Raw genomic sequence first — 13,386 nt, 5'->3', positions numbered from 1 at the left:
TTTCCTTGCCAGCTACTTCAAGCCTGAAATCACACTGCAAGGAGAGTTGCAAAGGCCTTTGGTTTCTTATAAGTTTCCCACGTCTCCCTACGGTAGCATAAGAAGCTGTTACCATAGCAACCTGCACAGTTCAATCTGCACATGTTATACGGAACTGGCCCCATCCCACCCTTCTTGTCAGAAACACCTGTGGGTGCCTCAGAAACCTTTCTAAGCCTGCTGCGTAATGAGGAAATACGTGTTGACCTGATCTATTGTAATGAGGAAATACGTGTTGACCTGATCTATTTTTCTTTTCCCAGGATGATTCCAGCCACACAATCAAGTAACCAGGCCTTCAGTCACCTAACTTCCCACAGGAGTTGATAAAAGCAAACCATCATGCCCTTCTCACCTGGCCCAAAACACCGTCGAATTAATCTGCCCCAACAATCTGAAAAGTTGGTGCGTATGCTCCAGAAGGGAGACTTCTTTAGTTTTCATTCTTTCTAAGGAATTTCTGGGGTTGGGAGTCGGAGCTCCCTCCATAGCCCCCAATGCTGAACAGTTAAGACAGTGTGAAAAGCAGTGGAAAGAGTTCAGGGCTTGGGAGTCCAATATTCTGGATTCAAACCCCAGCTTGACCTTTTACTAGCTACATGACCTTGGGCAAGTTATTCAGCCTCCTAATTCTGCTTCTGATTGGTAGAATGGGACTATCTCTACCAACCTCAACCTCATGGGCTGGTTATGAGGACTTAACAAGAAATAAACATGAAACCTTCTGGAGGTGCTAGGAAAACCACCAAGCAAGCGCTAGGTAGCATCAATTCATACATTCTCACACCTTTATAAAACTTACTGTGGTAAAACGCTGCCTGAAAACCCTGCCAGGCACCCAGTTAGGCTTGTGGGGGAGGACTCTGAAAGAGCAGGTCCCAGAGGGAAGCAGAGGGTGTGGCTTTCTGAAACGGGCTCCAGACCAATCTGAACAAAGGTCCACAAATATAAAGGGGGCCCATCTACAGGAGGGATGTACAATCTCTCAGGACAAGGTTTTTGGAAGGAAAGTATCATCTTTACATTGATATTTACACGAGCGAATCCTCCTTGCATTCACTGAATAACTCCATCTGACACCTCTTTTCCCAGAGGCAGGCCCCCAGGTGAGAAGACCCAGGAATGATGAGCCGTTTACTGGGCCAAGTGCAGGGGGCACTCCCATCAAACTAGACTTTTTTCTCCTCAAACTAGACTCCCCTCCCAACCTCCACTTCCATCAGCATCCTCCAGCTTCTCACCCTAACTTCTAACTCTCCAGGCCATCTTCCTCACCTCTGACGTCCACCACCAGGTTTTATCTAGTCGTTGTTCCAATGTCTTTTAGGTGCATCCATCCCGGCCCTTCCACAAACTCCAAATGGGTCTTCCCACCTCTAATATGCCAGGCACCTCTGGATTCATTTTCTTTAAAACTCTGCTTCCAACTCCCTCCAACCTTCCCTGAAGCTAGCCATCTCTTCCCTCCCTCCCTCCCTCCCTCTTTTGCTTATCTCCCCCCACACTGACCCTCCAGCTGGGAGCCATCCAAGCACAGCCTGCCATGCTGTCAGGACGTGCCGCCGCCATCCTCTTTTCCCACTTGCCTGGTGTGCCCACTCCTGTTGTTTTCCGAAACTTTTTCAAACCCCCAGCGCATGGAACAGATCACAGAGGCCATGCTCTGGGCGAAGGGGTAGGGGGAGAGCCCTACTATCCCTTGACCTCAGTCTTCCCCTTGACCTCAAGGGGGCCCCCGAGGCAACTTGCCAGAAGGCAGCTGGATCCTGCCTCACCAGCAGGGCAAAGGGGGAGGGAAGGAGGGCTCTGCGTAGTAAATGCTACGTGTACTCACAGAGCACAGGGCAGGATGAGTCTTTGGGAGACAAAGCAAGAAAGGGCAGAGGCAGCTTGGTTCATCTCTCCATACGTTGGTCTCGTCAGTAACAGAGGACGTTTATAAGGATGAAATGAGTTAGTGCCCAGGAAGTCTAACGCCCGGCTCTCAGGCTGGGCTCAATAAAGGGTCATGAATCTCATCACCATGGCTAAGCTCACACACTCAGCCCATTCCTACCTCTGCAACTCAAGCCCCTCCCACGTGGACACTAAGGAGAGAAAACTTAAGATTCCTCCAGAGAGCACATCAGTCAACAGAGCGACGGAACTCATGGCCGGATATAACTATGATCAACAGCATCCAGCTTCAATCAAGACGATGGCCAAGAAACAGGTCATCTAACCAGCAGCCCGTTCCTGAAACTTCCTGACAGTAAAGCACAACCCAGCCACTTAGAGAAGCGTCCTCGTTGTCCGGTCCCTGGCTCTGACTTGAAAAGAAAACCATCCTCAGCTTCTTCCCACTGAACTTCCACCTGTTTCTCCTCCGTCCCAACTGTCGAGGTGACTCAGAAGGGATCTCACACTGCAGCTGTCAGTCCTCCACCCCACCTCACACTTTCTAATCCGCAGATCAAGCTGACCACATAGGTTCAACCATCCTTAAGGAAGGATCAAGATTAAGGTCAAGCCAAAGACACACGCAGGACAAATAACAGGAGTCTGTACGGGGTCACTCAAGCGTGTCTGTTCAAAGTCCGAGATGATGAGACACTACTTTCTAGCTGATCTGGGGCCATCCTAGGCCAGTATAAAGTGGGGCAGCTCCGGACCCTACCCCTGCCAGCGATGCCTGACCCTACGAACTTCTGGTTCCAGCAGAGGCAGGCAGGTGTGTTGGGGGCAACAGTGTAGCCACAGAAAAAGAGAAACCAGGCCTGAGCCTCCTCAGATCTACTCTGGACTCAGGCAGGAATCTATACAAAGGCTATCGTGAAACAGGCTAGAGGTGGCAGTGCCGTACCAGCAGCCGCACTCAGCTCTGGACTCGTTTCCATCCTGGTGCAGAACGTCCACCACAAGCCAACTTCCCCAGCAGCTGCCTGCCTGGTTCTAGCAGACTCAGCCCTCTCCAGCCCTCTTCCACATCCCCCAGTAATCTCCAGAGAACGCAGTCGATCAGAGCTCTTGCACCCTGCTGGAAACTTTTTTTAAAAAAACCCAGTGTTTGGGACTTCATTGGCGGTCCAGTGGTTAAGAATCCACCTTCCAATGCAGGGGACACGGGTCCAATTCCTGGTCGGGGAACTAAGATCCCACATGCCACCGGGCAACCAAGCCCACGCACCGCAACTGAGCTCACATGTCTCAACTACAGAGCCTACGTGCTCTGGAGCCCACACACCACAACTAAAGAGAAGCCCGCGCGCCCCAACAAAGAGCCCATGCTGCAACGAAAGATCCCGCGTGCTGCAACTAAGACCTGGTGAAGCCAAAAAAACAAAAACAAACAAACAAACAAAAAAAACCAGTGTTTAGGATCATGTTCAAAATCTTGTGCTCCTTGGCCTGGCCTACAAGGCCCTGCACCAGCAGACCCCGAGCCTCTCCTTGCAGCTAGACCTCTCTCCTCTCCCCCATAGGCTGCAGACTTCATCCTGACTCTCTGTTCTACCTATTCCCAGAACAAACAACATGCTTCCAATCACCTGACAAGTATTCCACATCTATAAAGAGCAATACAACAAGGATCCTGCCCTCTGGGAGTTCCCAGCTCTGCTGCCCTGCCTTTGCTCTTACAGTTCCCTCTGCCTAAAATTTCTTTCCTACACCTTCTCTAATTTGAAAATGCCTGCTGATCCTTCACCGTCAGCTCTCTGGGAAGCATTCCTTGCTCCTTCTCCCAAAGACTTCGTCCTGCCCTCCCATTGTGCCCTGTAAGTACCACACAGCAATTACTACCTAGGAATCAGCATGTTTCTCCAGCAAGACTGGGAGCTCCCCAAGGGCCCAGTGCATGTCTCACTCATGTCTGCATCCCAGCACCGAGGTCAATGCCTAGCACACACAAGGTGCTCAGCAAGTGCTGACTGCACGGGAACCTCCACTTTTTGGCAAACTTAGAGGAACAGGGACCAGATTTACTCTCCTGCCTCAAACAACTACAAACGAGAAAAGATAAACGAAACAACAGTTTTCAGACGCTGGATATCTGGCAGCAGAGGACGGGTTCCTGGGTGGCAGCGGGGGACGGGAGCAGGGAGCAAATGAGGTGAGCTCTACAATTGCCCCAACTTACTGTCTAGAGAGAGTTTTCAGGCCATGGCACAAGGAGGGGGTACCCAAGGCAGAGCCTGACAGTCTCCCCAAGTTGGGAAGAGAGAGTTGGGAATCTAGGGAGGCCAAGGTAGCCAGAGTTCACAGGGTCAAATACAAGAGAGGAGAGAGCTACACCGTGAACTCTGGAAATCTGCAGGGAGTCCCCCTCCAGTTTTCTTCTGAGTGTTTACAGTACTGGTCAGGATTACAGGGAACAATCCTTGGGCCTCAAACTGAGCCAAGACTAATCTGTGTCCCCACTCACCAGAGTGGAAATACCTCCTAACTCACAGGACATCAGTAGAGCACTGAAAAGGGTAGTGCCTTGGTAGTGGGTAAAATTAACCCTGGTCTAAAGGCTGGTCTGGTCCCAGTTAACAAAGCTTAACAGTGAGGCATCAAAGGATCAAACTGTTTCCAAGTAACTTAACAGTGTCCCAAAACAATGCCAAGAATATTTATAAAAATGTAAAAATATTCAGCACCCAACAGGGTAAAGTTCACAACATCTGACATCCAATCAAAAATTACCAGACATACGAAGAAGCAAGAAAATATGATCCATAATGAGGAAAAAAATCAATCAGTAAAACAGACTCAAAAATACAGATAAGAAAATTAGCAGACAAGGACACTAAAATGGTTACTACAACCATATTCCATATATTCAAGATGCTAAAGAAGATTGAGAATGTTAAGTTGAGACATAGAAAATATAAAAAAGACCCAAATCAAACTTCTAGAAATGGAAACTACAAATGTCTGAGATAAAAAGTATACCAGATGGAAATAACCAGATTAGACACTAAAGAAGAAAAGATCAGTGAACTTAAATACAGAGCAATAGAAACTATGCAAAACAAACCACAAATTTAAAAAAAAAAAAAAAAGAGATGGGGGAAAAAATAAATTGAGAATCAGAGAGCTGTGGAGCAACTTTAAGCATCCTAAAATACATGTAACTGGAGTCCCCAAAGAAGAGAGAGAGAAGAGAATAGAGAAAATACCTGACGAATTACTAGCTGAAAAGTTTTCAAATTTGATGAAAGTTTTAAACCCACAGATCCAAAAACTCAATTAACCCAAGCACAAGAAATATGAAAACTACACCAGGGCACATCATAATTAAATTGTTTAAAACCAGTAATAAAAGAAAAGTAGCCATAAGGAAAAAAGACACATAAGAATAGAAGAAAAAAAAAAAAATAAGAACAACAGCAGAATACTCATAGAACAATGTAAGACAGAAGACACTGGAACCACATCTTAGAATGCTGAAAGAAAAATAACTGACTTAGAATTCTATATTCAGGAAAAATATCTTTCAAAAACAAAGACAAAATAAAGACTTTCTCAGACATCCAAAAGCTGAAAGAATTCATTACCAACAGACCAGAAGAATAAGAAATGTTTTTTAAAAGTCCTCAATCCAGAAGGAATGTAAAACGAAGTGGAAATCTGGATCTACAGAGAGGAATAAAGAGCACTGGAAATGATAAACTGTAATATATATTAAAAAGTAAATATAAAAGAGCTTTTCCTTTCTTTTTAACCTCTTTACAAAATAATTCACTGTTGAAAGCAAAAACAGTAATAATGTATTGCAGGATTTATAACACACATAGAAGTGAAACGTGTGACAACAACAGCATAAAGGCCAGGAGGGAGGAAATGAGAGTATACTATTGTTAGTGTAAAGTGCTGTACAAGATCACTTGATGATAGACTGTGACAGGTTAAAGATGCATACTATGTGGGAGGGAGATGCAAGAGGGAAGAGATATGGGGATATATATATACATATAGCAGATTCACTTTGTTATACAGCAGAAACTAACACACCATTGTAAAGCAATTATACGCCAATAAAGACGTTAAAAGAAAAAGAATTCCTCTCCTGCCTGAAGTGATCAAGAATAGCGGCCGATATTATATAACAAATAGATAATTTTAATTAAAAATGCTTTATTGCTAAAAAAATGCTAACCATCATCTGAGCCTTCAGTGAGTCATAATCTTTTGCAGTAGTAACATCAAAAATCACTGATCACAGATCACCATGACAAATATAATAAAAATGGAAAACTTTGAAATATCGCGAGAACTACTGAAATGTGACACAGAGACATGAAGTGAGTGAGCAAAAGCTGTTGGAAAAGTGGTGCCAACAGATTTGTTTGATGTGGGATTGCCATAGACCTCTAATTTATTTAAAAAAAAAAAAACACAGTATCTGCAAAGTGCAATAACGTGAAGCGCAATAAAGTGAAGGAAAAAAAAAGACGCGCACTACAAATCCTAAAGCAACCACTCTTTTTCTTTTTCTTTTCTTTTTCTTTATTTATTTTTTTGGCTGCACACAGCTTGCCAGATCTTAGTTCCCCGTCCAGGGATTGAACCCAAGTCACAGCAGTGAAAGTGCCGAGTCCTAACCACTGGACCGCCAGGGAATTCCCAAGCAACCACTTAAAAAAAAAAAAAAGCAGTTACAGTTACAGCTAATAAACTAACAAAGGAAATAAAATGGAATCATAAAAACAGCTCAGTCCCAGGGAGGTCAGGAAAAAAGGGACATGGGAAGAAAGAACATGGAACAGATTGAAAACAAGCAGCAAGATGATAAAGTTAAACCCAGCTAGAGTCATTAACCCTTTAGATGCAAACCTGGGTAGGAGACGTAACCTGGGCCCCGGATGCAAGCAGATCCCCCATACACTGCGCTCTAGAGCAGAGATGGAGCCCACCAGGGCCCAGCGCCCAGCACCCCATGTGTCTCAGATTCAAGGCCTGCCCCTCAGGCACTGCACCCCACCGAGGAACCTCTGACAGGATGTCTACCCAACAAGTAGACTCAGAGCACATCTTGGACTCAGAGCACAGCTGTCAGAGGGAATTGCAAAGGAAACAGCCCAAGTGACACGCTCATGTTAAATTAAAACATATTACCTGGAGCAAGACGGTGGAGTAGAAGGACCTTGAGAATTAAACCCAACTGCACTAATAATCACATTAAATGTAAATGGTCTAAACATCCCAATTAAAAGGCAGAATTTTGAAGACTGGATTTCACAAAATGCAAAACTCATCTATATGCTGCCTACAAGAAACCCACCTTAAAAATAAAGACCAAATAGTCCAAAAGTAAATAGACGTAAAGAGATATACCGCACTAATTTTTTTAAATCCCTATCAATTTAATTGTGGTAAAACATACATAAAATTTACCATTTTAAACATTTTAAGTGTACAGTTTTGTGACATTAAACACTTTCACACTGTTGTACAACCATCACCACCATCTACCTCCAGAACTTTTTCATTATCCCAGACTGAAACTTTGTACCCATTAAACATTAACTTCCATTCCTCCCTTCCCCCAGCCTTGGGCAACCATCACTCTTCCTGTCTCTATAAATTTAACTACTCTAGGAACCTTATATAAGAGGAATCATGCAATATTTATGCTTTTGTGACTGATTTGTTTCACGTAGCATTATTTCTTCAAGTTTCATCCCTGTTGTTAAAAATTTCCTTCCTTTTTAAAGCTGAATAATATTCTATTGTATGCATGTATCACATTTTGTTTATCCATTCATCTGTCAGTGGACCCTTGGGTTGCTTCTACCTTTTGGTTATTGTGAATAATGCTGCCAGAAACATTGGTGTACAAATATATGTTTGAGTCTCTGCTTATACTTCTTTAGGGTATATACCCAGAATTGGAATTGCTAGATCATACGGTAATTCTATCTTTAATTTTTTGAGGAATTGCCATACTGTTTTCCACAGCAGCTGCACACTTTACATTCCCACCAGTAATACAAATAAGGGTTCCAATTTCTCCACATCTTTGCTAATACCTCTGGTGTTCTTTGGTTTTTTTTAACAAGAGTTATTCTAATGGGTGTGAAGTGGTATTTCATTGTCATTTTGGCTCACATTTCCCTAATGACTAGTGATGTTGAGTATCTTCTTGTGCTTACTGGCCATCTGTATACCTTCTTTGGAGAAATGTCTATTCAAGTCCTTTGCCCACTTTAATCAGGTTGTTTGTATTTTCACTGTTGTGGGAATTCTTCAAATATTCTGGATATCAATCCATTAGCACTACATTTTTTTTAAGTTGGATTGGCTATATTAAAACAAGACAAAGTAGATTTCAGAGCAAAGAACACTATCAGGGATTAAAAGGGTCATTTCATGATAAAGGAGGTCAATTCATCAAAAGAACATAACACCCCAAAATGTTTATATATGGAACAGTAAATTAAAACGGTTCAAAGCATACAAAGTACATCCTCTGTTTACAAAGAAATTAAATTAGAAATCAATGTTCACTGGACAGAAGAAGAATAAAGTAACAGCATAATGCTGACTTTCCCTCTTTCACTACTTCTAATTCTGCCCAGGAGGGAGCAGATAAATTAGCAGTACTTAACATGTCTTCACGGCTAGGCATAACTGACCTGGTTTATCTGTTTGGCTTCCATGGTTCAGTGTCCCCTCTCCTCCCCTGTCTGGCCCATCCTAAGCCCCAGGGACTCCACTTGTCAGCCCCAGCTAAATCACAATAAACAAAGCTGTTTGGTATTTGCTCAAGCCTTTGACATAAACCAGTGAAAGGGGAGAGAAATGCAGTGGAGGAAACACCTGCTAAATAAACATGCCTTTAAAGCTCCCAAAACCTCACAGACCTTTGCCTTTACAGAGATCTCTCTGTCAAGGGGCGACTATCCAGGAATGAACTGGAACCTTCTGAAAACTCCAGACTGTGAGGAGAAGCTAAAAGAATTTCCGAACAGAGATCCAATCGGATTAAAACAAGGTCTTTGCTGACCTGATTAGGTCAGTCTGGAAAAACCCTACTAGGACCGGCCAACAGTGTTCAAGAGATGATTCATACAGCTAGCTACCCCAATGCCCTTTTAACGGCAGATTAGCAAATTATACAGCAATAAGCAAAAAAATAACAAGAAGCCTTAGAAATAATTTCACTTCCAAGCTCAGCAAATCTACAAACTCCTTAAGGCAGTGCTTCCCGAACTTGCCTTACAGTAAGAATCACCCAGTGCAAGTGTTAAAAATACAAACTCCTGGGCTTCCCTGGCGGCGCAGTGGTTGGGAGTCCGCCTGCCGATGCAGGGGACGCGGGTTCGTGCCCCGGTCCGGCAGGATCCCACATGCCGCGAAGCAGCTGGGCCCGTGGGCCGTGTCCGCTGGGCCTGTGCTTGCGGATCCTGTGCTCCGCGGCGTGAGAGGCCACAGCGGTAAGAGGCCCGCGGACCGCAAAAAAAAAAAAAAAAAAACACACAAACTCCTGGGTCTCTCTCCAGAATCTAAGCAAGAACATCCAGAGGTGAGGCTCTGTATCTCTAACAAGCATCACAGATGATTCTTAACATCCAGCAAATACATCAGCTTGGAAATAAGACTGATGGGTTAAAAATCCCAACTTGGCCATTTACTGGCTGTAGCACCCTACCTAACATCTCTACTATCCACTTACTTCATCTGCAAAATGGGCTCATCACCTACCTTGAGTGCTCCCAGAATCCAGTATGTTCACAAAGCCCCCAGAACACTGCCAATAGCACATGGCAGCCAAGCAAGAAATCAGACATTTTGCTACCTTAAAAACAAACAAACAAACAACAACAACAAAACACAGCCATCAGAAGCAGCCCAGATGAAATCTACAAAGAAAAATTTCTACCTAACAGAAACTACAAAGGCACCAAGCCAGATTTCTCAGATAATCTAGGAGAAAAGCTTTTCTGGACATTATGACTGCCAAGAACTCTCACTTTAGGGTCCAGTATTTCACTCCAAGTCCTCACTCCCATCCAGAACCAGAGTTCAGGCCTGTCCAGGGTCGCAGCTTTGGACAATAGCCAAAGAAAGTCTTTCCTTTCCAAATCCCTTGGTCACCACCACTTCCAGCTCTAGGGCTGACAGTCACAGCCTGACAGTCAGGTGGCAGCATCTTGGGTACAGCAGTAGGAAATGGGACTCCTGGGTAAGAGGCAGGGAGCCAATGAAGAGAATGGAAAAGGCCTGAGTCAGCAACAGTACTACTGGGATATTGCTGAAGTGAAGGGAAGTGAGTTTTTGAAGTTTCCAGAGCTAAGAGTGGACGTTCCCAAGGGTGAGTGAGCCCAGACATTGTGTGGCTGAGAAAGCACTGACTAGTCTCAGGGACTGAAACCCTGAGGTGTGTAGTCAACTCTGCCAGTAACACACACACACACACACACACACACCACTGCTCTCTAAATTCAGGAGGAAACAGGCACACACTGGAGATTCACAAACACCAATGACCTTTGTACCCAGCAGGCCCATAAATAAGGAGTGGTCAGTGATGCTGGGCAGCCCAAGTCCGGGTCCAGAATAAAGGATAAGAACAGAATCAAGGCTGAAAAGCCACAACCTCACTGCCCTGGAGAAAGGGCATAGCCCTGAGAGTTAAAAGACTAGAGCGTCCCTCAGACCCCATTCTGCCGCTGGACTCCCTCTGGCAAGTCAAACCCCATTCTTAGGCTTCTTTCCCCGCCTATACAATGGGCAAACTGGCTCTAACGTCACCAAATGTGTGACCAGCAGGACGCTCAAGTAGGGGGTGGAGGGTGAAAGGTGGCGGTGAGGGGGTGGGGTGCTGGAGGCGCGACCTGCGCAGGGAGCTCGGGCAATGCCTCCCTCCTTCCCGCCCTCCCACTGCGAGCGGCAGGGGCGCCGGCCCTCCGCTGGAGTCACGCGCCCCTCGCGCCCAATCACCAGCCTCTGCCAAGGTGAGGCGAGCAGGCGGAGGCGCGCCGGGAGCAACTGCCAGCGCCGCCCCCATCCCCGTCCTTGCCCCTCCCCGGGCCCCTCTCACCTACCCCTACCGCCGCAGTCGCCGCCACCGCCGTCGCGGGTTAAATCGGAGCCGGAGCCCACACTTCCGGGGTCCACGAGGCCCGCCCCCTCCCGCCGGATGTGACCCCCCCCTCCAACGTCCGGGCGCTAGGAGCTGGGGCCCACGCCACTCATCCCGCAGCACGTTGTGCGCGCCGGGGGCCTCTGATTCACCCCGACACCGTCCTCCCGTCCCCCCCACACACACTCCAGCTGCCAGCCGGGACCACACCCACGGGAAGGCCCAAGAGATCCCTCTAGCGCACGGTGGAGCCCGCCCCGCGCAGGCCATTGCCCCTCCCCCAGAAGGGACACCGCCCATTGGGCGGAACCCAAGCCTCCAGTGCGAGTGCGCCTGCGCAAGCGTCTGCTGCTTCTCTGGTAGGCGGGAGAGGGTCTCCTTTCTTAACAGAGCTCGGCCTTGCGGGGGGTCTGCTCAAAGTGACCCAAAGGAGACCCGAAAGGAAACAAATGGAACCTCAGCACCGAGGGACTCCCTACATGGTCTGAGCTCAGACTGCGGAACCCCCCACGCCGGGACTGGTGTGATCACAGTGCTAAGTGTCCCCTGGCAAACAGCAGTGGCTGTCAGTCTGGAACTGACTGGCGGGCTCCTCAAAACAACACTTGAGTAGCTTCCTGAAAAGTAAGCTGTTTCCCGAGGCCCTGGGTTACATTTAGTCCATTCTGTATGGGTAGTGCTTTAAAAATAACAGATGGCCTTAAACATCCTCACGCGCAGAATCATGAGGGTGGCGCCTTGAAGCAAGGCCCTGATGCTAGCGCTCTCTTCTCTAGGCAGTTTGTACTGGACAACCAGGCCTAGAGATGAAGCCCATTCCCTGTTTGCCTCTCAGCAGCGTCCATAAATTGCAGCTTTGTAAAAATGGGACCCCAGAACGAGAGCTTCTTAGACCAAGGAAACCGTGCCACCCAAATTCAAAACCTTATTTGGATGTTGAATTAAGACCATCGTCTCTAGTAACAGAAACCCAACTCAAACAGCTTCTGCAAAATGAAAATTATTGGGTCACGTAACAATAAAATCCACGGGTGGTGATAGTGCCAGGAACAGCAATATTCTAGGTCTCATTCTTCTTATTTGACTCTGTTCTTTATTCTTTGTGTTAACACTCTTTCAGTAGTCTCAAATTTCTATTTCAAATTCTAGAGAGAGTGGATCTGATTGGCTAAGATAATCACCGTTGCCCCTATTGGGCAGAGTTTACTCTTTCTTGCCTCCTCATAGGCTGCCAGGCCTCCTAAGAATTAACAGCCATTGGGTCAGGTGATCACCCTTCTCCAACGAGAGGTCACCTGTTAGACCACGGAAGGGATCAGTGGGGAAAGCAGTCTCAAGGTACTAACCCTTCTGAGACACCAATAACTCTTTTGAGGGATGCCATGGCTGGTTTTACAGTCATTTCACTTTGAACATAATGTCAGAGTGGCTCCCATTGAGAGCAGCTGCCAGAAAGCTGGGCTGAAACTGTTTCTAGAGGATGGGGAGGGCCAGGGCAGATGACCTTAACCTTTTGTTATAAACCCTTTTGTGCTATATAATTTTTAATCCTGTATTTGTATTACTTTGTGGGTAAAAAATTAGAAGACCTGCTGATGGATTAGCGTGAGTTTATATTCAGCAGTCCTTGCAATTACTGGTACTATGTTGGACCATGGAGTGTGGGTGCAATGGCTGGAGCTAGAGTAGTCATCTTGAACCATGAGGCAACCATGAGACGAGAGGCCATACCTGACCACACAACAAAATAGAAGGAGCTTGAGTCCTGACACCATGGAACCCCATGCCCCACGACACTGCTGGATGCCCACCTCTGGATTTTTATAGGAAAGGGAAATAAACCACCTTTGTAAGCCACTGTTGTTTCAGGTTTCCAACCACTCACATCCTTTAGGTCTTAGACTCCACTTTTGGAAAGCCTCTCTTGTACCCCCGAGACTAGGTAAGTGTCGCCCTTGTATGTTCTTCAAACACCCAACATTTTTTTCCTTTCTTAGTATTTGCTACATTTTTCTGTAATTGAACATTCACTCCCTCTAGATAGCAACTTCTATAAGGACAGGCAAAGACTATTTTATACACCTCTTTATGCAGATCCTAGAAACTCCTAAAACAATGAAAATAATAACTTGTGAATGTGATAGACAAAGTGATTCCACTGAGGGTGTTGAGAGGAAATGACAAACTGCTCTCTGAATCATCTGGGTCACTGCCAAGTCATCTTAGGGTGGGGCAGGGGGAGGGTGATGCTGTCCCTTCTGAATAACTAAAGATAGAGAATTAGGGCAAAGGAG

The 13,386-nt window shown here is 46.1% G+C and overlaps 1 protein-coding gene across 2 annotated transcripts in view; it reads right to left on the bottom strand.

Moving 5' to 3' along the window:
* Nucleotides 1-11,130, bottom strand: part of VPS37C (VPS37C subunit of ESCRT-I) — a 28,797-nt gene extending 17,667 nt beyond the window's left edge. Inside the window, exons 1-2 of one of the 2 annotated variants that reach the window (XM_024749301.1) lie at nucleotides 11,055-11,095; nucleotides 9,712-9,805 (exon numbers count right to left, since the gene is read on the bottom strand). The gene's annotated coding sequence lies outside the window, so the exon portion shown is untranslated. Of the gene's footprint in view, nucleotides 1-9,711; nucleotides 9,806-11,054 lie in introns of both variants that reach the window. The other variant, XM_024749300.1, reaches the window with a different exon arrangement.
* Nucleotides 11,131-13,386: the final 2,256 nt, after the last annotated feature.

The sequence above is a fragment of the Neophocaena asiaeorientalis genome, unplaced genomic scaffold, assembly GCF_003031525.2.
Source record: "Neophocaena asiaeorientalis asiaeorientalis breed wild unplaced genomic scaffold, Neophocaena_asiaeorientalis_V1.1 scaffold43, whole genome shotgun sequence".
In the NCBI taxonomy this organism is placed as follows: domain Eukaryota; kingdom Metazoa; phylum Chordata; class Mammalia; order Artiodactyla; family Phocoenidae; genus Neophocaena; species Neophocaena asiaeorientalis.
This window is presented reverse-complemented; position numbering and strand designations above follow the sequence as displayed.